Source organism: Brachyhypopomus gauderio, chromosome 10, assembly GCF_052324685.1.
Source record: "Brachyhypopomus gauderio isolate BG-103 chromosome 10, BGAUD_0.2, whole genome shotgun sequence".
Taxonomy (NCBI): Eukaryota; Metazoa; Chordata; class Actinopteri; order Gymnotiformes; family Hypopomidae; genus Brachyhypopomus; species Brachyhypopomus gauderio.
In genome coordinates, this window is record NC_135220.1 from 20,706,845 (window position 1) to 20,727,658 (window position 20,814).

A 20,814-nucleotide genomic window follows, 5' to 3' on the forward strand; every position below is an offset into this window, starting at 1 on the left:
CCAAATTCATTCTCCTGTACTCTGATGGCAGCGTTGCTCTCTTGGGCTTCTGTTGACCAGCTTCATGAGGCTGATGGACCAGCTTCTCCATCAGCTTTGAGGACGTTCTACCCTAATCAGAGTACTTTTAGGGTGAGGAACTAAAGTTCTGGATGAGAACTATTTCCTGAATATAAAATATGAAATGTTCTAAAATATATTTTGAAAGTGTTTTCATATGTAGGCCAACACCTTTGCAAAATTATGTTTGTCTTAGAAATAAATAAACTTAAGCATAATCCAGTAGATTTAAATACCTTTATTACTAATAAAAACATGTTCAGTCAGGTGTGTCCAAACGTTTGACTGATACTGTATCTCTTTTAAGAGGATTCCAGATGAGTAACTGCAGTGTATTATAGTAAAATAAATTTTGCAGGAATGTACACAAGAAATTGAAATGAAATGTTTTGGGCAGAGGTCCATCTTCAGCTGTTCAAGCAAATTGCTTCTGAAATTACAGGAGGTGGACCTTTGTTATATTAGAAAATAGTGTGTGTGTGTGTGTGTGTGTGTGTGTGTGTGTGTGTGTGTGTGTGTGTGTGTGTGTGTGTGTGTGTGTGTGTGTGTGTGTGTGTGTGTGTGTGACTGTGTGTGTGGCCTCTCTGACTCTTCCAGCTCATCTCAGGCTTCAGAAGGGACCTAAGGTGAAAGGTCACATGACTCAAATCCTATGGAATCTGGTCTCGAGAAATTGAATAGTATGTGGGGTAAAAAAAAAAAACAGACAAAAATTGTTACTGCACCAGGAAATGATGTTGGTTGATGTGGCAGACTTTTTGACTCTTTCAAGCAGGAAGAAAGACAAGGGTGAGTTGTTAAGTTATTTTCCCTCCAAAACTCCCCTTTCATGTCACTGAATTGGCGGGAAGGAGCACCTGAACACTGCTCGGTGTCTGTTCACGCGGTGAGGAGCACCTGAACACTGCTCGGTGTCTGTTCACGCGGTGAGGAGCACCTGAACACTGCTCGGTGTCTGTTCACGCGGTGAGGAGCACCTGAACACTGCTCGGTGTCTGTTCACGCGGTGAGGAGGGCTGCCTGTTTGAGCTCGCTGTACACCAGCGTTTACTCAACCATCAGATGAATCCACGAATATTTTGACAGTGACACAGCATTGATGTGTTTAATTAGTCGGGTCTGGTGGCCTAAAAGGCCTTGCTCTTGTCTGCATTGGGCAACAGGCACCCTGCGTAGCTTAAGCAAGCTGTTGGAATCCTCTGTTGGCTAGAACGTATCTCCACTCTGTGTCGTACCCGTTCTTTCTGTACATCCCATGAGTGTCAACATTAGGCATCGTGTTTACCCACAATCCACTTCATCCATCTTGTCTGGGGGGTGTTTGCTTCTTTTGTGGCCGAAACCGTTGTCCTTGGCATTGTGTGCTGTGAGTGTATTGGCGTCATTGAGTGTAGTGAGTGTTGTGTGGGGTTACGTAGCGTCCACTCTTGTGTGGTGTTCTGGGTGTAGTTGCTATTGTGTGTTGTTGTATGGGGTTATGTAGTACCTGTTCTTGTGTGCTATTGTGTGGGATTGTGAGTGTAGTGAGTGTTGTGTTGGGTTATGAAGAGTGTACTCTTGTGTGGTATCATGTGGTGTTGTGTTGGGTTATGAAGAGTGTACTCTTGTGTGGTATCATGTGGTGTTGTGTTGGGTTATGAAGAGTGTACTCTTGTGTGGTATCATGTGGTGTTGTGTTGGGTTATGAAGAGTGTACTCTTGTGTGGTATCATGTTGTGTAGTGCTTTCTGCAACTGCTAGGTCTCTGTTCTCCCGAGCTCGTGCAGGCCTGTGCGTGGGGTCGTCTCTACGGCCGCACCGGGGGCTTCTGGGACACGCCGGCCTGTTACGCCTGTCACTCACTCTCGGCAGCGTTCACCACCTTCTCCTGTCCGTCTGAATCAGCCCACTCGTCCCACAACTGAGGTCACCTCCAGCAGTGAGGTCACCTCCAACAGTGAGGTCATACACTGGAGGAGAACCGGAAGACCTCAGCCTTCCAAGAAATCACTCCAGTACGTTCTGGCAGGTTCTCCCTGGCACTCCTCACGCTGCACATTCCACCGTGTTCTCCTCACGTGTGCTATACTTTATATTCAATGTTCCTTACACAATATAACACACACGTTACATCTCACACACTATACCTTATTCTCATCCTCATACATCCCATATATAGTCCTCAAACTCTTAGTACCTGTGTGTACTCATTCATTGTGCTCATTACACATACACACACACACACACACACACACATTTATGCATATCTTCCCATATTCCCTGAGATTCAATAAAAAACATGCATATGATACAGACATGATATACATAGGGTAAAATATGCGATATACATATAATACGTAGATAATATGTGAGCTTCTGTCAAATAATTTAAATGTCTAACAAATAGCAATATTGACAGCAACCTTTTCCCCTAAACAAATGAATTGGAATGGTGCCGTCACAATTCAACCAAATATTTTTGTTCAAAATGATCTCCCCCAACAAAATGGTCTCGCACACAATCACACACCTTTACACACCATCCTAAATAAATGATGACTAGACATCATGTGCAGACATTTTTATTTTTTTAAGAATGCTATTTTATTTTATTATTTGTTAATAGTGTGCAAAGTTAATGCTATTCATACAGAGATTGAAAAATATTTCTATAATATAAATGTATAAACAATTAAGTCCTAAATTGTGGCCTATTTGATAGTTATTTTGATCCAAATTCAAGATTTTCACTTAGTATTGTTTTTAGTATTTCATTACTTTATAAAAGAACATAATTTTCAAAATTACAAATTAATAAAAAAAATATATAGAATTTTAAGAGGTTTTAAGTTTAAGGTTCAGTTTAGCTAATAATGGAATAATGAATGAGAATGACATTATATGCATGCATGTTCATCTGGTATGATACAGAGATTTTTTTTTCCAGTTCAGACTAAAGTATATATCTTCATTGTGTATTTGAACCTTGTATGTGACTTTAGTACATTTATATTTAGTTTGATATTTACTTTTAAAAAAATGTATGTACATTTTTATAATTCATTTTGATATATAATGTAATGTTTCTGTTAGGGTTTATAGGCATATATATAGTATGTTGCAGCACATGCAAGATTTTGTATGGGGAATTTTGAAACATTTTCAGGTTCAGTCATTATTTGGATATGCAAAGTTTAACCTGCCCTGCTCAAAGAGTTATGCTATTATTAAAAGACATTATACACTGAGCGTGCAATTAAAGCATTTCATAAAAATTGCAAGTAGTTGCAAAATAATTTCACCTATGATGTTGAGTTTGATTAATCAACACATAATATATGTATATACAACATTTATTACATTTTAGTTACTTTTAGTATAAAATATGATTTGAAATTGTTATGTATTGATAATGTGATTTTTGGTTTTCATTTTTTATTTAAGGTGATTGGAATTCAGAACTGATGCAAAGAAATGGCCTCAGAAATGATACTCTTGAAAATGATGGTAAAGTTTATTTGTGAATTCTTAGTACTCACGTTTAACTGGCTCTTTACAACGAGCATGTTCTCCACTGTGAATAAAGCGTGCTCTCACCAGGTTTTTTCCAAGGCAACCACACCTACATCTACATTTTATAGGAGGGTATATGAACTGGGAAAGGCAAGAGATCATTGAAGATCTATGTTAGTCCAGTCCTCTGTTCCAGAGATGGTTCCAGAAATCATGTAAAAGTCCTTGTTTTATGTCTAAAGCGTACATGAAGCTAGTCCTCGTATCTGAGAGCATGTTTCTGGCCGTTGTTGTGAGTTTTCTCTGCTGTGAGAGCTGACTCGTCCGGGGCGCTGACTCATTATTGCTCATATCGAGCCTGCCATGTCTCCAGCACAAAGACACCAACTCTTGGTTTGAGTCTTTGTTCTTCCAACAGGTTTTTTTTTTTTTTTTTACTCATGTCTCTTCAAAATGAATCTGAATATCTTAGAGATTTGGAAGCTAAGCGGTGTGGGTATTAATGCTAACTCCTTCCATGTCCTTAGACGGGCTATAAATCTACAAAAGTATGTGATGGTGGATACAGAGTCTTATGAATAGTTATTAAAATCATCACAATGTTCACTGGCTGGTTCTGTCCAGTTAAACCTTGTTGGTTTTTTCCTGTTTACCCATATCAGAGGTGTCTGAGACAGTAAGTTTGGTTAATGATTAAAAGGGACCGGCAGCATGATCTCATCACTTGTCCGTGTATATGTGTGTACTTTCACACAGTGAGACATAGGTTGTATATCGTGTGTCTCTGATCCTTTGTGTCTCAATAGGTACAAATGATAGTTCAAAGGAAACGTTATCGGCCACAGAGCACATGACTCCAAGATGTAAAACAAAGACCTGAATGTGTCATGCTTGTCCAGCAAAAAAATATTTAACAATCAAGGACACAGTGTGCAAGTGTCTTGCTGAAGACAATCTTACTAAAAGTTTTTAGTTTGTATTTGTTCGATTTGATTAATTGCTAACTCTAGACTTACCCGGGAGGGACCATGCCATACCAGGACAATCTCCCTCTTTTTTTTTCTTCCGAGTTTGTGTGTGTGTGTGTGTGTGTGTGTATGTGTGTGTGTGTGTGTGAGAGAGAGAGAGAGAGAGAGAGAGAGAGAGAGAGAGAGAGAGAGAGAGAGAGAGAGTGTCAGTGGGGGGTGTGTGAAGGAGAGGAGGTTGTTGGTAGCTAAATCTCGTAAAAGGGTTTTCCTAATATGGGCTGTCTCTGAGAAGACTCCTCCTCTCTCCTGCCAGTGGGTGGGACTTTCCTCTCTTTTTCAGCCAGTGATGACAGAGCTACGAGTCACTTCCCCATTAATTGGCTGAAACCAGTTCTTACAGGAACCGCCGGTGATAAATGTGAGAGTTCTCAGAAATCATTCATTTCTTCCTTCTTCAGGGCTGAAGAACACAGCAAGGCAGTGGGGATGCTTCTTTGTGCTAGCATGCCTTAAGGACAACCTTGATTTTTATATATATTATACAAGGTTTTTTTTTTGTCTTTGTTGTGTGTTTTTTTTTTACTGACAGAACTGCGCAGGATATGTGACTGAGTACATGCCGTGTCCTTGCTCAAGGTTTTTTTTTCCTCCTGTCTGTCCGGATGAAAGGTTTTACAGTACTCAGCCTACCTCCCTCTCTCTCTCTCTCTCTCTCTCTCTCTCATATGCTCTCTCTCTCTCTGAGAGGGGAGGCAGTACTGTGAAGGAGACTCTACGTGCCCTTTAGGATTGGTAAGTAAAATTTATGTGACCACCCCCCCCCCCCACCCCCCAAGTGCTGCTCCCCTGTCTGGCACCTCATTCCAGAAGCTGTTCAGGGAGGGAGTACCTTCAGACCTAGAGGGCAAAGCTGTGCGGTTACCAGAGGGGTCACAGCAGCTGTAAGTATATTTCAGCCTAAATCTCTTTTTCTTTAGTATTATTATTTATTTCTCTGAGTGTCTCTCTTGTGCCATATCACTCCCTTTCTTCTGTCGGTCTGATGTACGTTAGTGATATTCAGAAGCGCTCCGTTCTTTTGAGCGCGTGTAGCGTATTCGGTCAGTGGTAGCAGCGTGGGGTGCGGCTCCGTCTGTAGTAAACGCGAGCGGTGTGGGGCAGCGGTAGCGGGACTGTACGCTGAGGCCGGCCTCGTCAGGGTTTGGCTCGTGAGTAATGCTCAGTCATGCTCAGCAACTGGAGCTCCTCTGAATGAACCGGACACTCCCCCGCGTCACACTACCACTCCCCCTCTCCAACCCCCACTCCCAGCTCTGGCCAGCCGAACCCTGCTGAACCCGTCGCGGGCTGCTCAGGGCGGGAGGGGCCAATAGGGAAGAGGGAGGGGGAACTGCTCTCAGTTCCTGCCACTGACAATCTCACTCTCACTCAGGATTGTGTGTGGAAACAAAGAGACTACACCTTTCGGCTTTTGAATGTCTGTCTTGTCCTTAACTAATTCTCACTCTTGTCTTTTTTGTTACTACTTTTTCAATCAAATTGTGTTTTTTTTTTTGTTTTTTATGTAGCTTATATTTGTAGGGATCTCTGCACTGGGGGAGGGGGGTGAAGTTGCACAATAGCAGATTACAGCAGTTTCTGGAACAAAGTTCCTTTTTTCCTTGTAACTTGAAACTCTGACAGCAGCTGGGGAAAAGCACTAGGGTTGTTGTGCTGGCGGTAAGAGGCTTCCAGCGTATATCGGCCACCTAAGCCCAGTTTTGGGAGGGAGAGAATGAGATTTAGGAGGAAGAGAGATGACAAAATTATGTAATCTTGTTTTTATATTTATATATATGTTTAGGAATTGATGATTCCTTGGGGATCAGACTGATCCAGGTAACTGACCAGATCTTTCCTTCTCTGTGTTCTCCATTATGCAGGATGAAGACAAGATCTCCGGGGGTCTTCAACAAGCTGGTGGTCATGGTCTGCTCTCTTATGTGCTCACTCATCAACTCCAGCTCCGTGACTCAAAACCACGTAAAGCGCTTCAGCGTAAAAAATGAGAGGGCAAAATGCAATGAGTGGTGTGTCTGTCTCCAAGAGGTGGGCAGAGTGACTGTCCAAGCTATAAGTCTCTACTCTTTAGCAAAAAGCGTATTTTGATTAGATTATGCAGTGTTTCGATGCATTGACATCTACTGAGGGCAATTCATAATTAAAGACAGATTTGTGTAGCGTTACACGATCAGATCCGTCTATATTCTGATGAGCTTATGGATGTTTGGCGGCCTTTGTAGGTGGCAATGGGTTTGTTATCTCTTCTCTCCCAGTCTTGTTGTTCATGTTGCTTCTTGAGATTTGAGCATTTGTGTTGGGGAGGAATAACATTTAATACTTAATAACACTGGTCCTGCAGCACTGTAATGTGTTGAGAGGAAGTGATCATTGGTAGACCTGTTGATCTTTAAGCATTTACATTGTGTGTGATTAAATATTTGAGGTATAAAGGAGGTACAGAGATGGACTTGGCCAAATGCAAAATTAGTGTTTTCTCTAATGGTGTTTCGTAGTGACCTTTGAAGGCCTTCAAGGAATAGCTCTTTTCTAAAATGTAATTTTGCATATTTATCGAATACTGTTTATATATTTAGGTAAATATTTTAAGTTTTTAATAGACACAGGCAGTATAGTGTAGATACATGTTACTTAATATTGTATAAGGTATTTGTGCATATTTATATTTCTTTCAGCTTATCTTAGCCAGGATCGTTTAGATATGCAAATACGTTTGGGTTATAAATAAGCTGATAGACTTTTTATTGTTTTTAGGAAATTATAATGTTGCTATAATCTGGACTTGTAGTTTAGTTTCCAGAGAACTAGAGAAAGAGAGCGCGAGCACGAAAGAGCACGCAAGTCACTCCCGGGCGTGCAACCAGATGCAATAATACATAGAATCAGATTTGTGTGTGTGTGTGTGTGTGTGTGTGTGTGTGTGTGTGTGTGTGTGTGTGTGTGTGTGTGTGTGTGTGTGTGTGTGTGTGTGTGTGTGTGTGTGTGCGTGCGTGCGTGCGTGCGTGTGCGTGCGTGCGTGCGTGTGTGTATGTGTGTGTCTGCGCACGTATGTGCGTCGGTGGTTTCTTACCGTTCATGTGTGGTTCCACTTCAGGCCTGTTCTATACATCTTCACTGAGGAACTTCAGTTCTCTGAAGTGTCTCCTGACCAGTACAGTACGTACATAGGCAGATCAACAGCGACACGACTATGTGGCTTTAATAGCTTACGTAGGTGGAGCGAGCTGATGCTATCTCGGAAATACACAGAATACTATTATAAAGGCTAAAATCACCCAGTCGTCAGTTAACCGCAGTCAGTTAACCTCGGTCTTTTCGATAGTGCTAGTGTGATTTATTTATAATGTTCTAAACCAAGCTGATGCATTTTAAAGATGTGTGTGTGTTCGTTCACTAGTGCCTGTCCCCATAACGCCGATGGCACGTTACAAGCGTTATGTAATTGTTTATTTTTGTTTGTTTTCTCTACGGCGGTGTCGCGCCGTATGCAAACCCCTTCAGCCGTGGACATTTTTTTCGCATCCTTTTCCTTTTAATTGCTTGTGAAATGTTTTCCCCCTCTTCGGTGCCTTTTTGTAACGCTGCCCTGGTATGCTAGCCTTGAAGCTTCGGGCGTATAAAAAATGGAACAGTGTGGAGTTTCTTTGCCGTTACCTTAACTGAACTCAGGACTGAACCCGTTGCACTGCGCTGTTGGCAGTGAGGATGAGAGGGAGAGCGCGCGAGAGGGAGGCAGAGCGCGCGCAGCTAGCACGCGCGCGCGCTGCTCAATGGGAATCGCGTCTTGCGCTGCCATAACGGGACTTGTACGCTTCTGTTACAAAATTATCGATCGCACTCCCTCACCCCGCCACCACTTCCGTCTTCTCCTTTTTGTCCGTGGTAAGTGTTCTTTTTTTGTCCTTCGTCTTGTTCTTTTTCGAGTGAGCGGCAGGCATTTCCACCCGTCCCTCCCAGTGTGTCAAATAGCTTATCAGACTGGTGTTGGCTGTTACATCGCATGGCGACAACAGTCTGTAGGCTGTCTGACATTTTGGGCTGTTTCATCCAAAAACGCATTTCTATTTCTGGTCTTTGTCGTTGGTGTCTTCGGTTGTCTAAACACTGTCATTTGTCAGTTCATCGAGTCAGTGTTTTTTTTTATCCCGTAATCTCTGCTTTGTATATTTAAAAGTGGATTTTATTGGTATTTGTTTTGGCGATCTATAAAACCTTTGTGTTGAGGAAACGACTTGTCGGTTTTTATATTTTTTTATTTCTGCATATCTGCTCAAACCTGTACTTCTCTCTTCACGCTAGAAGGGTGTGTGTACGTGTCCGTGAGTGTGCGCGCCTCCGTGTGTGTGTGTGTGTGTGTGTGTGTGTGTGTGTGTGTGTGTGTGTGTGTGCTTCCGGTGCTTACCTCTGTCCACTCACATGTCTCGAGAATCCAGCAGGAACACACACCTTATTGCAACACACTCTTGTGACACAGTTTGGTGTTAGGACCGCTTCCCCTACCATTTTGGAATCATGCCACTGTTGCTCAACTAATGTCGTGTGTCTCTGTGTCTCGTGACTGTGCTTAATCACTTGATCAACCATTGCTTTTGCCCAGAATGTTAATTCATTTCTTTCTCTCTGTATTTGAGCTCTGGTGTAAAGTAATACATTGATCAGTGAATGCTCTTTTTCTGTGGCAGTTGAAATCCAGGGTAAGGCTGATTAACCTCTTGTAGAATGGCTTGCTTTTTTCATAGACTTTTGATGAAGATGCCTTTTCTGTTTTGTAAAAGCTATGGCTGGCTCGCTGACTCTGGGAGTGTGTCTGTCTTAATCGTGTTCTGAACATCCTGTCCTTAAGGGAAACCCCTTGGTAATTTTTTTCTTCACACGTGTATTACTGTATGTATGTGTCTGCTTATGTATGTTGGCTGTATATTAAGAAATATAAATAAAGGTTTTGGATTCTATCCTGGTCTGTTTTTTCTGCTTCATTTGTCACACAGCACCTACTCAGTGAAATATCTGTACTTATGGGCCCACATATCATTCTCATCTCTTGTGCCCCCTCCCCCCCCCCCCCTTTTTTTTCTTTTTACCTCACTCATGAACGTTTTCCAAGTTAAAATTCCAAGTCAACAGTGTTTTTCAACCTCATTTTATTATCCAGCGTTATTCTCCACAGCGAGCGTCAGGGCAGCTCCAGTGAGGGAGTCATAAACACCACTTGTTCCACAGACCCAGGGAGCTGATGTCATGGTGTGTACAGACAGGAACCTTACAGAGCAGGCAGAGCTCAGATGAAGGACAGCCCCTCCACTGGAAATGATGACACCAACACTACTAGACCAGCTTCTACCATTATTTTTAAACTGTTGAAACGTCAACAATCACTTAATCATGTATTTATATGGTTTTATATAAGCACATAATCATAATTTAAGTGTATTTTAAATTTGTCATATTTAAATAAAAAAAGAAATATTGGTCATCTGTAAATGGTCATCTAATCAAGAAAGAATTCAGTCTATTTGGACTCCTGGGAAAACCCAGAGGAAGCAAATGCAAGTGTTTAAAGCAAATTGGAACTATTTTGAGGAATTGTGTTCATGAATATTGTATTAATCAATATTCAAATATTAACATTCCTCAAACATTGCTTTTGATTTTCCTCATGGTTTGTCTTTGCAATGTGTTTAATATAAGTATTTAAATTTGGTCAGAGGTACACAAAGTGTCCAGTAACCGGGCACAACTTTTAAAAGGGTTTAGGGTTAAAGATTACTTAGTGTAGAGACACACAAACCATGCTTGAACTCCTTACAATTAAACTATTATGCAAATCTCTCATTTGGACAGATTTTAGTATGCAAATGTTCTGTTTCTTTATGTGAGCCATACAAGTGTTGGGTACCCTTGTCTTATGTACGAGGATAACCAGTTTATTCATGAGTGACTACTGGTGTGAAATTCATCCTTTCTATTCCTACACAGAATGTCATACCTATACAAAGCTCCAGTCAGTAATGTCATTTATTGTATACACATGTTTAGTGCACACACACACACACACACACACACATATATATATATATATATATATATATATATATATATATATATATATATATATATATATATATATATATTCCCCTCTCCTGACTCTAAATGACCTAAAATCACACTTCTTTATAAACAGTCATCTAATTACGAGGGTACACTATGGGAGGACTCCATTTATAATGTGAGGATAACCTTACTGTACAAACATGTCTCCGTTATCTCACAGTTTGTCTGCTCATTTCTACGTGTGCGTGTGTGAGTGCGTGCGTGCGTGTGTGGACATGAGCTTTTTTGAGTGCAAGTGTATTTGATTTCAGACCGGAAAACCCCATAACATTAGCCCCATATGGTCTAGAGTGATCACTGCTATGCATGCTCTTTTGTTCTTTCAGACTCACACGTTGAAAAACCACTTCTGATGGATCACTTCCTTCAGTGCCGTCAGCGTATGGACAGAGAGAGACACAGAGAGAGAGAGAGAGAGATATCAAAGCCATGCCATGATCTGCAGTTAAACTTTGAAAAAAAGTAGTCATGAGAAAAGCAAAATGTAGTAACATAAGATGCAGTGTGCTAAACCAGCTAACACAACCCTATTAAAGCTCACTAGCTCTGTCTCACCATCAACAGCAAGAATAGATTATGTCACTCTTGGCCCTTTATTCTTGGTCTGAGGTAAATTTTGGTCAGAGACCTGGGGTAACATCTGACACTTTTTTTGGTCAAGGCCAGTGTGTGCCACCATTCACCACCATAGACTACAGATCAGGGAGGCAAGCAAGGGGCCTCACCTGTCTGTGGGGGGATGGGCTGGTCATGTGATTGAAGGCACTGACACGCCCAGGTTTACTCAGCACCAGGTGCAACCACTACCTGTCTCACTGTAATGCAAATGTTGAGTGTTGGGGGCATACTCACTGTTAATCACACGAGCACGGCCGTGAGCCTTGAAATAAAAGTCACCTTTGTTCACCCACACGTTTACAGATCTTTGCTCACAGGGTTTTAATCGTGTGAAGTTTACTCTGGCTTCCCTTTACAGTACTGACTAAACTATTTCCCTATTGAAATTTCTTCTCAACTGAAAACGGAAGGCACATTTTCGGATAGATACTTCACTAAACTACACACTCTGAAGAATTAACAGCCTTATTATTCATTTAGGACTCAGTGTGACCCTGCAGTCATGTGTAATATATTGTGGCTTCTTTCTATTATTAATTATGCATTACTAATGTTTAAAAACATGGTGGAAAGTCCCTATAACTGTCATTTGCATAGAAATGTATTTCCTGCACTCAAAATGTACATGACACACAAAGTCTCTATTGTATGTATGTGGTTTTAAGAAGTGGAGAAAGAAAGAATTACAGTTAATGGCCTTCCTTAATCCCCAAAACACAGTTCTTCAATAGCTATTATGAATTTTTGTGTCTGACTGCATACACAAAGGCCCTTTACACACTACTAACAAGAACCTCCATTACTATCTTTAACCACACACATATTAAGTGGGGCTACTATAAGGGATTATTTGTTTATGATAATCTGGCAGTGACGTTTTAAAAAGTAATTATGAGTTGTCATATTATTAACCAGACAAAGCTGGTAGGAAAAACAAGTCAGCCAGTCAAGACTAGTTTTACCGGACCAACATCCACACAATCTGAGATATTAGACGTATATTCAAATATTAGTTCGGTCCGGCAAAAATCAGCTAATCTAATTAGCTTCCAATTGTACAAATTGGACCATGCAAGAATAGCTGTTGAATAGAACGTTACTTTATTTGGGATATATTGAGAAACACCACTATATCCAATCTCATGATTGAACAGATAGCAAATACACTAAGAGGCAGCTAAAATAAACTTCACGAGTAAACAAGTAATTCACCATCTGGCTTTAAAAGCTATTGAACGTCGCAGAGAGTTTCAATAAGAGAAGATCCTTTAGTGCCCTCTACTGTCAATAAACCGCCACTACACTGTGTATATTCAAGTTCCTTCTGGGTTTGCTATTATTTCATTCACACAGCTACCGCTCGCCTTTAAATAGAATTTATTGCTGGAATTTGTTTGGACTGTGCATGAGGGGATTACCGAAGGAGATTATGTCGGCTTTGTGTATTTCCATGAGGAGAGACATTACAGTTAATGTGGCCGTAGTGTGCGAGGCAATACCATAGATATGGCCGATATGTTTGATATCGATCTTGACCAGCCGGCGGTGTCAGAGAATGGAGTAAGTAGGTTAACCGGTTAAACAGAAACGTTGGTATACCAACGGAGATATACCGACCGGCGTGGAATCCGGTTGACAAATTACCACCCGCTTGTTTTTTTTTTTAATTTAGTTAAACCTCCCAGGTCGCGCCATTTACCTGAAACGCACACATTTAAACTTCTGCGCACTGTACTATGTAGAAATCACCAAGGTAAAAACGGTTCAGGGTGACTGGCACTATAACAAGACAATTCTTCAGTCGGAAAACCCAGATAGCTGGTTAAAAATCACTCTCGCCTCATTTCGTCGTTCATAATCTCGGTCGAACCGCACGCGCGAGTTTGTAGCGTTGAAGTGTGACGTAGAAAACAATTAAGATATTTGATCAGAATCGGTCACGTAGCCTAAATTATTGTTGCGGTAACCTATAGACCTGCTACCAGAATCATCAGGTGTTCAGAAATATGAATAATAATCTTGAATTAGACACTGCACACTGTTGACATTGTTATGCCAGATTTGCCCGAAGGAAAACTGGCTCTTATGAACACTGTCCTGACATGATTCTTTCTCTGCATCCTAACTTAGAAATATAGATGCAAAAGAAACAAGTTTTTTTGTCTGTTTACAACACTCATACTTAAGAATACTTTTGCTTATTTGTAATTAGGAACGCGTCGACATTTAAAGCAATATAGAGGGCTGTGAGAAATTTGAACTCTGTGAGGAGTTCATCAACCCAGACGTGGAGCACGTCCCCGTTGGTGCTTCGAGCTCTTCTGGGTCTTGGGGAAGGGTAGCTATGGAAGAGGCAGCTATGAAAAGGTCAGTGTGTTCTGACCTCTCCACCATGAACTCCTGCACTCGGTCACAGAAGCTCATTCGATTCATGAGTGTGCAGTGTTGAACCCTGCACTGGGTGCTGTGGCGTTTTACTGACTGAGAACTGTCAGTCATAACCCTTCTCTGTCAGCTGTTTCAAGGTTATACTTATTTCCCTTGTCTCTGCGTTTTAATGTGAAAACAGGCTTTCCAGGTTCGTGAGGTCTCTGGGGTAGACTCTGGGAGACTATTGGCAATGAAGATTTTGAAAAAGGTTCAGTCCACCATATATTACTCAGTTTCATGGGTCATAATAAAAGGTTATATTCTTGTCCCCCTGCTTTTTATGGTCAGTCAAGTTCACAGTTTGCCTTCCCTGCGTTTCTTTAATTCTTGGTCTATGGAGCATTCTCTGTTTCCCTCAGAGAGTTTTGGTAATGGTTGTGTTTATAGTTTCAAGCAGTCTGTATTTGTGGTAGCTACTATGTGAGGGAACCTGCTGTCTTGTTTTTTCTTTGAACAGTTGAACATGTAGTAGTCTAATGGACCTTGAGGTGATGGTACCAAACAAAACATTTCCCCTGATTTCCTCTCGCATTCTCTTGGTCCTGAAACTAATCCCAACCCCAACACAGGGCACTTTTACATGGTTACCAAAACTGGCTAATACACTGTTGCTTAGCTGAGTAGTTCCTCTGTAGGGCATCACCTCACACCGATCACACACATCCAGCTTGTCTTCTGTGGCTGAAGACTAATGACCTGGAGGGTGTGTATGCGTCTGATGGGCAGGAGAGCATACAGAAAGAGACATGGCTTTACTTTCAACGAGCTGAACGGTTGAAATTCCTTCGATTCTCATGCCAAACAAGATTTGCTCTTCACTGTTAATAATAGCGTGACCTCAAGGCAAACATAAACCCATTAATGCTGTCCCAGTGCTCCAGGGAGCTGTAGAATAGATGAAGGGGATGGGTACGAATGCACAGGGAGTCAATGGGGGTTTTGTCAGAGATGAACGGCCAACCCTGTGCCACAGCGAACATTTCGTGTTGGGGTATAAAGGCAGAACCAGCTGTGTATTAGTCTACTGACGTTTTATGTCATTTACTTAAATGGAGTGCTTTGTTCTTGATTTGGACAGGCCATGAGCTAAGAACATGGCACACACCAACACTGAAAGGTGCATTACGGAAGACGTTCATCGTAGACCCGTTCATTGTAGACCTTATCTATGCCTTTGAGACTGTTGACTAATTCCACTTCATCCTGGAGTGACTCAAGGGTGAGCCCAGGCCTGGAACCCCACTAAATACTTCCTGACTTGCCTTGTATAACTTCTTTACTTAGTTGCATGAAGGATCCCTGTGTGTCTGCACTATTAGTCTGACACATTCACCTGGCTTGTTCCTCCTCCAGGTGGCGAGTTTTTTATGCAGCCCGAAAGAGAAGGGTTCTTCATGGAGAACACCGCACGGGAGCTATAAGGATTTCTGAGTAATATTAGATCATGGGTGTGTTTGAAATAACCTACTACACACTACTTGTGTACTGATCAGGCTCCAAATCAGGATTCTGTATGCAGTATGCATACAAATCAGTATGCAGAAAAAATAAATATTTTCCATTTCATGACCAGAGCTGTCTTCACCATCATACAATGATGACAGAAACTCTTTCCAAAGTGGGCAGAACGTTGGACATTCACATGACCCTGTAGGATGGTTTGTGTTTGTCGCCTACTGGATACCAAACTGCAGACTTCTATGGGAACCAGTATGTAGTATACAGTATATACTGAATATAGTATGCAGTATACAGTATGTGGTAACCTATATCGAACAGAGCCATTATCTTATCAGGACTGATACTCAGGAACAACCTGCTCCTCATCTTGTTAAGTAAGTGCAGGGAGGTGAAAGGTCATGTGAGTTTGGCGGCACTGAAGTGTCACGTGACTGATCTCATTGATAGGGAAACTGACTCCAAGTGCACTCTGTTTTTTTTTCTTTGTTGTGTTCCTAGATTTTACCCAGCATAGATCTCCATGGCTTTGAGCCACCTGCATCAGAAAAGCATGATCTACAGAGAGCTGAAACTAGAGAACATCAGTCTTAGCAACAGTGCTAACAAGCCCTTCCTGATTGGATGGATGAATAAACGAATGACTAATGAATATTCGGTTTCATAGATAGATTTCATACCTTTTTTTTAAGGCTGGCCCAAATACCATTTATAGGCTTGTTTGTTCTCAAAAACACAGAAAAAAATGAGCAAATAAACCATGTTTGTTATATTCTATATATGTCTGTTAAGTGTATTGTATTATTGTTGTGTTATTAATGTATTGTTAACACATTATATGCAGTCTTTTCATGAAGGACATCTCCGTTACAAACCTGACAGGATAACAACCATTATTATTACTTGTTCATCCATCAAACTTGTTATGCCAGGATGCAAGGGTACACCGACTTCCTGTCACGTATTTAGCACAAAGCATTTTTAACATCTGCTGGTCTGCTATTCTCTCCCAGCTTTGTGGTGTGTGTCCATGTCTCCCAGCTCCATGTTCCTGTCATGTGAAGGAACTGACACACCTTCATTGTCTGGAGGGAACAGATCCATGATGTGATGCTTACTCACATGTTTTGTGGATTTATAGAGAACGTGTAAGGCGGAAGGAGTCTCTAAATTCTTTGTGCAATTTTGTATAACAATATCATATACTTTGATATTGTCAAATCCTTTGATATTGTTCATGGCCCATACTCATAATCATATTCAACAGGCTGAGTGCTGTATAAACCAATGTTACTCACTATACACAAAACCTTTAACTAAAAGTTTAACGAACCAGTGCACTCGTTTTCTAAAAGTGTTCAAAACCTACTTGGGATTATTTTACTTCACAAACAAATCAACAACAAAGTTTTGGTCCCAAGGGTTTATCACTACATCTCTAACACAGTTTTAACTGTGGTTGTCAAATGTCTGTCTTTAAGGGCCCCTGAGATCTTGCAGCGAATGGTCACAACCGGGCGGTGGTCTGGTGGAGTCTGGGAGGCCTGAAAAACGTCATGGTCACAGGTGCAATGAGTTCTCCACCTGCAGAACAGCAGCTATAGTCTGATTCCTGGCTACTTTTGACCTTTGGAAAAATTCTTTGTTTTGCTGCTACTGAGCTGAAACAAATACTGTAGTCTCCATTGATTGTTGGAGAACATTTGATCGCCTAGATTTTTTTTGAAACACTAGTTGCATTCAGTTAGCAGATAAGACAAATTCTTTGTAAGGTATCAGACACAAAACTCTTCAGCCAAATTTCAGTTTTGGACTTTTGTGGAGGGGGGAGGGGGGATAAATAGATAATTTGGACTTACCCTCAAAGGGAGAAGTGCTAACAGAGGTAGTGGTGTTTTCCACTTTTAAAAATTCCATATATGTTGTTAGCCGCCTTTACTGGAGAGAAACGTGCTCGACAAAATGCTCAAGTGCAAAGTAAGCCTGCCACCATATTTCCAACTAGAAGGTCTGAGTTTGGGTATTAGCCTCACATTTAGTACTGGACAGGTGGCTAATATTGATGAGCTTCATTCTTAGTACTGGACAGGTGGTGTAATGTGGCTCGCGCCACGGAGCGAGGAGACGGACACAATCGCTGAGAAGAGCGAGATCTATTGCAGGGCATTCCATAATCGTCATCGTAGTGGCAAGCAGGGGTCATAACAGGAGAGCCATCAAGGTTGGACAGGTACAGGGGCATAACGATACGGAAAGCAACAAACGACAGCGGGGCAACACGAAACTGAGAAACACATAAACGGTCAGACATCCAAAACAACCGACAACCAGACTGGGGAAATACAGGGACTATATGAACACTGAACTAAACTAGGAACAGGTGGGGACGATTATGACAGGGGCGTGGCGGACAGTCAGGGAATCTCAGAGACAACGAGCGGGGCAGGGTAAACAGGCACGGAACACAGACACGAGGGAACCCAGAGTGGCAGCCACGAGAGGGGGCGTTGCCCTACGTGACAGGTGGCTAATATTGATGAGCTTCATTCTTAGTACTGGACAGGTGGCTAATATTGATGAGCTTCATTCTTAGTACTGGACAGGTGGCTAATATTGATGAGCTTCATTCTTAGTACTGGACAGGTGAGCCAGTCAGAGGTGCACACTGCACTCAGCAACGCGCCACCCAAATTTTAATAGGCAGCCTTAAGTAATGAAATGTGGAATATGTGGCTGAGGTCAGTAACAGTAAGTCAGTACATATCTGAACTGTGGCAGCAGTACATCAGCTGTACAGTAGTTCAGTAGCTTAAGCTGTTAGAGAGATACCTTTCCTTAAGACATAAATAATTGTTGTGTTAACTATGTGTAGGAAATAAAATGCTAAATGGAACATTTAAAATGGTGGCTGGTAAAGGTAACATTAGGATTTTCATCAGGCTTTGGCTTTGTCCTAATTTTAGCAAGTGGTGATGGCGTGTGAAGGTGAGGTGAGCATAGTGTATTTGGGACAGGGGGAGGGGTGTTGACACAGAAAAGGGAGCGTTTTACGAGAAGTGGATAATGGGTGTCATCTGGTCTTTATTATTTCTGCTGAACTAAATCTGCAGTTGCTGCACACACTGTGATGTTCTTGATTCTTTTGTACGGCTCTTCCACTTCAAGCTCATCCTCCTCTCACTGTGCTTTGTGTCTCACTGTACCTTGTGTCTCACTGTGTCTCACTGTGCCTTGTGTCTCACTGTACCTTGTGTCTCACTGTGCTGTGTCTTAATGTGCCTTGTGTCTCACTGTGATTTGTCTCACTGTGCCCTGTGTCTTACTGTACCTTGTGTCTCACTGTGCCTTGTGTCTCACTGTGCCCTGTGTCTTACTGTGCCCTGTCTTACTGTGCCTTGTGTCTCACTGTGCTTTGTGTCTCACTGTGCCCTGTGTCTTACTGTACCTTGTGTCTCACTGTGCTTTGTGTCTCACTGTGCCCTGTGTCTTACTGTGCCTTGTGTCTCACTGTGCCTTGTGTCTTACTGTGCATTGTGTCTCACTGTGCATTGTCTCATTGTGCCTTGTGTCTCACTGTGCCCTGTGTTTCACTGTGCCTTATCTCTCACTGTGCCTCACGTCTCACTGAGTCTCTCACTGTCTCTCACCATGTGACCACTGTCTCTCACCTCTCATTGGCTCTCACTTTGTCTGGTCTCACTGTGTCTTGTGTCTCACTGTGTCTGGTCTCACTGTGTTTAGTCTCTCTTTGGGCTGCTGTATCCACTGGAATGATTTTATTCCCTTGTTTTGGTTCTTCTTTATTCCCTTGTTTTGGTTTCTTCTATGTAGCTCCATCTGCTCTTGAAAACATTAAGAAGAAGTTCTCATTTCAGCCAGAATGCTGCTCACTGCACAACTTTCCAGGAAGTCAACGGTGAGGTAATATATTTTCTTTTACTAAGAAATCTTGGGTTTCACTTTTTTGTTACCATATTGTAGAAGTTGACACAAAGGGATATCCACTTTCAACATATAATATAAACCATGGGTGCATTTAAAATGGCACGCAGTACGTACTGCACTGCATACTGCACTCACTAGATACTGTATACCACATAATGGACTCACTATATACTGTATACTGTAACTGGGAGTCAGTACATACTGTACTGAATACTATACTCAGTAATATTGCATACCGGACTCACTATATACTGAATCCTGGACTCTGTACATGCTGTACTGATACAGTATTACAATAATACTGTACACTGCATACTGCATTCACTATACACTATAAACTGGTACCAGTAGTAGGAGGAAGTATATTGTATGTTGTGCTTCTGACCAACAAATATTCCATTAAGCAAATCCATCTCTTGGCTTCAGTCAGGTGCCGGGGAGGTTAGCGGTAGCTCCATGTATCCCCCCTCGTCCTGGAGGGACGTGCTGCTCCGCTCCGTTCCTCACCGACCTAATTGTGGAGGTGGCAGGAGCATCTGCGTGTGAGCAGCGGCAGGCAGAGGCCTCTGTCCCACTGCCCGTCCCGCCGCCCGTGTGCCCAGGTGCAGCTCTGTTCGAAGCACACGCATGCCTGCCTGCTGCTCTCCAAAACGCCCTGAGAACACACCACTGAACCGATGACGGATGGCGTGTCTGGGAACTAACTTAGCCTGTAGCCCCTTTTTTATACAACTTTTCAGTTGCAGAGACTGTTTTAGGAACTATTTCATTTATTCAATAGTGCTTCGATCATTCGTCTTGCTGTCCCCAGCACCCAGCCTTGCCTCCAACCACTCTTCCCCCAATATCAGTTGCAGTTCCCCCATCGATCTCCTCACACATCCCCATCTTGGCCACTATTTATGACATCAGTCAGCCAGGGCAGGGTGCTTGTCCATGGCTAAGGCAACAACGGACTACATTCCCTTTGTCTGGGGTACATGGAGGGCTTCATTGGTTAAGGGGTTAATTAATTCTGGTTATGAATCTTTGCTCTGTGTGTGTGTGTATGTGTGTGTGTGTATACACACACTGCTCTGAAAAATAAAGGGAACAGTTAAACAACACAATGTAACTCCAAGTCAACCACACTGTTCAGTTAGGAAGCAACACTGATTGTGAATCAATTTCACCTGCTGTTGGAACAGACAACAGGTAGAAATGAGAGGCAATTAGCAAGACACCCCCTATAAAGGAGTGGTTCTGCAGACGTTTTCTCTGTTCTCATCCTTTCTGGCTGATGTTTTGTTCACTTTGGCACTTTGTCAGTTCTGTCACCATAGAGGTAGCATGAGGAGGTGTCTACAACCCACAGAAGTTGCTCAGGTAGTGCAGCTCATCCAGGATGGTACATCAATGTAAGCTGTGGCAAGGTTTGCTGTGTCTGTGAGCAGTGTGCAGAGCATGGAGCAGATACCAGGAGACATGGGGGGCAACAGAAGGGCAACAACCCAGCAGCAGGACTGCTATCTCCTCCTTTGTGTAAGGAGGAACAGGAGGAGCAGTGCCAGAGTCCTGCAAAATGACCTCCAGCAGGCCACTAATATCCATGTTTCTGCTCAAACTGTCAGAAACATACTCCATGAGGGTGGTAGGTGGGCCCGACGTGCCCAAGTGGGGCTTGTGCTTACAG

The 20,814-nt window shown here is 42.2% G+C and overlaps 1 protein-coding gene and 1 long non-coding RNA gene across 2 annotated transcripts in view; both read left to right on the top strand.

The window, feature by feature from the left end:
- Window positions 1-4,650, top strand: part of LOC143525930 (uncharacterized) — a 47,588-nt gene extending 42,938 nt beyond the window's left edge. The window contains exon 6 of the transcript XR_013133771.1: window positions 1,827-4,650. The gene's annotated coding sequence lies outside the window, so the exon portion shown is untranslated. The remainder of the gene's footprint in view (window positions 1-1,826) is intronic.
- Window positions 4,651-4,731: 81 nt separating this feature from the next.
- LOC143525932 (uncharacterized) lies at window positions 4,732-9,532 on the top strand. The gene is made up of 2 exons (XR_013133781.1): window positions 4,732-5,461; window positions 6,443-9,532. It is a non-coding gene; the product is annotated as an uncharacterized LOC143525932 (long non-coding RNA).
- The last annotated feature ends 11,282 nt before the right edge of the window (window positions 9,533-20,814 follow it).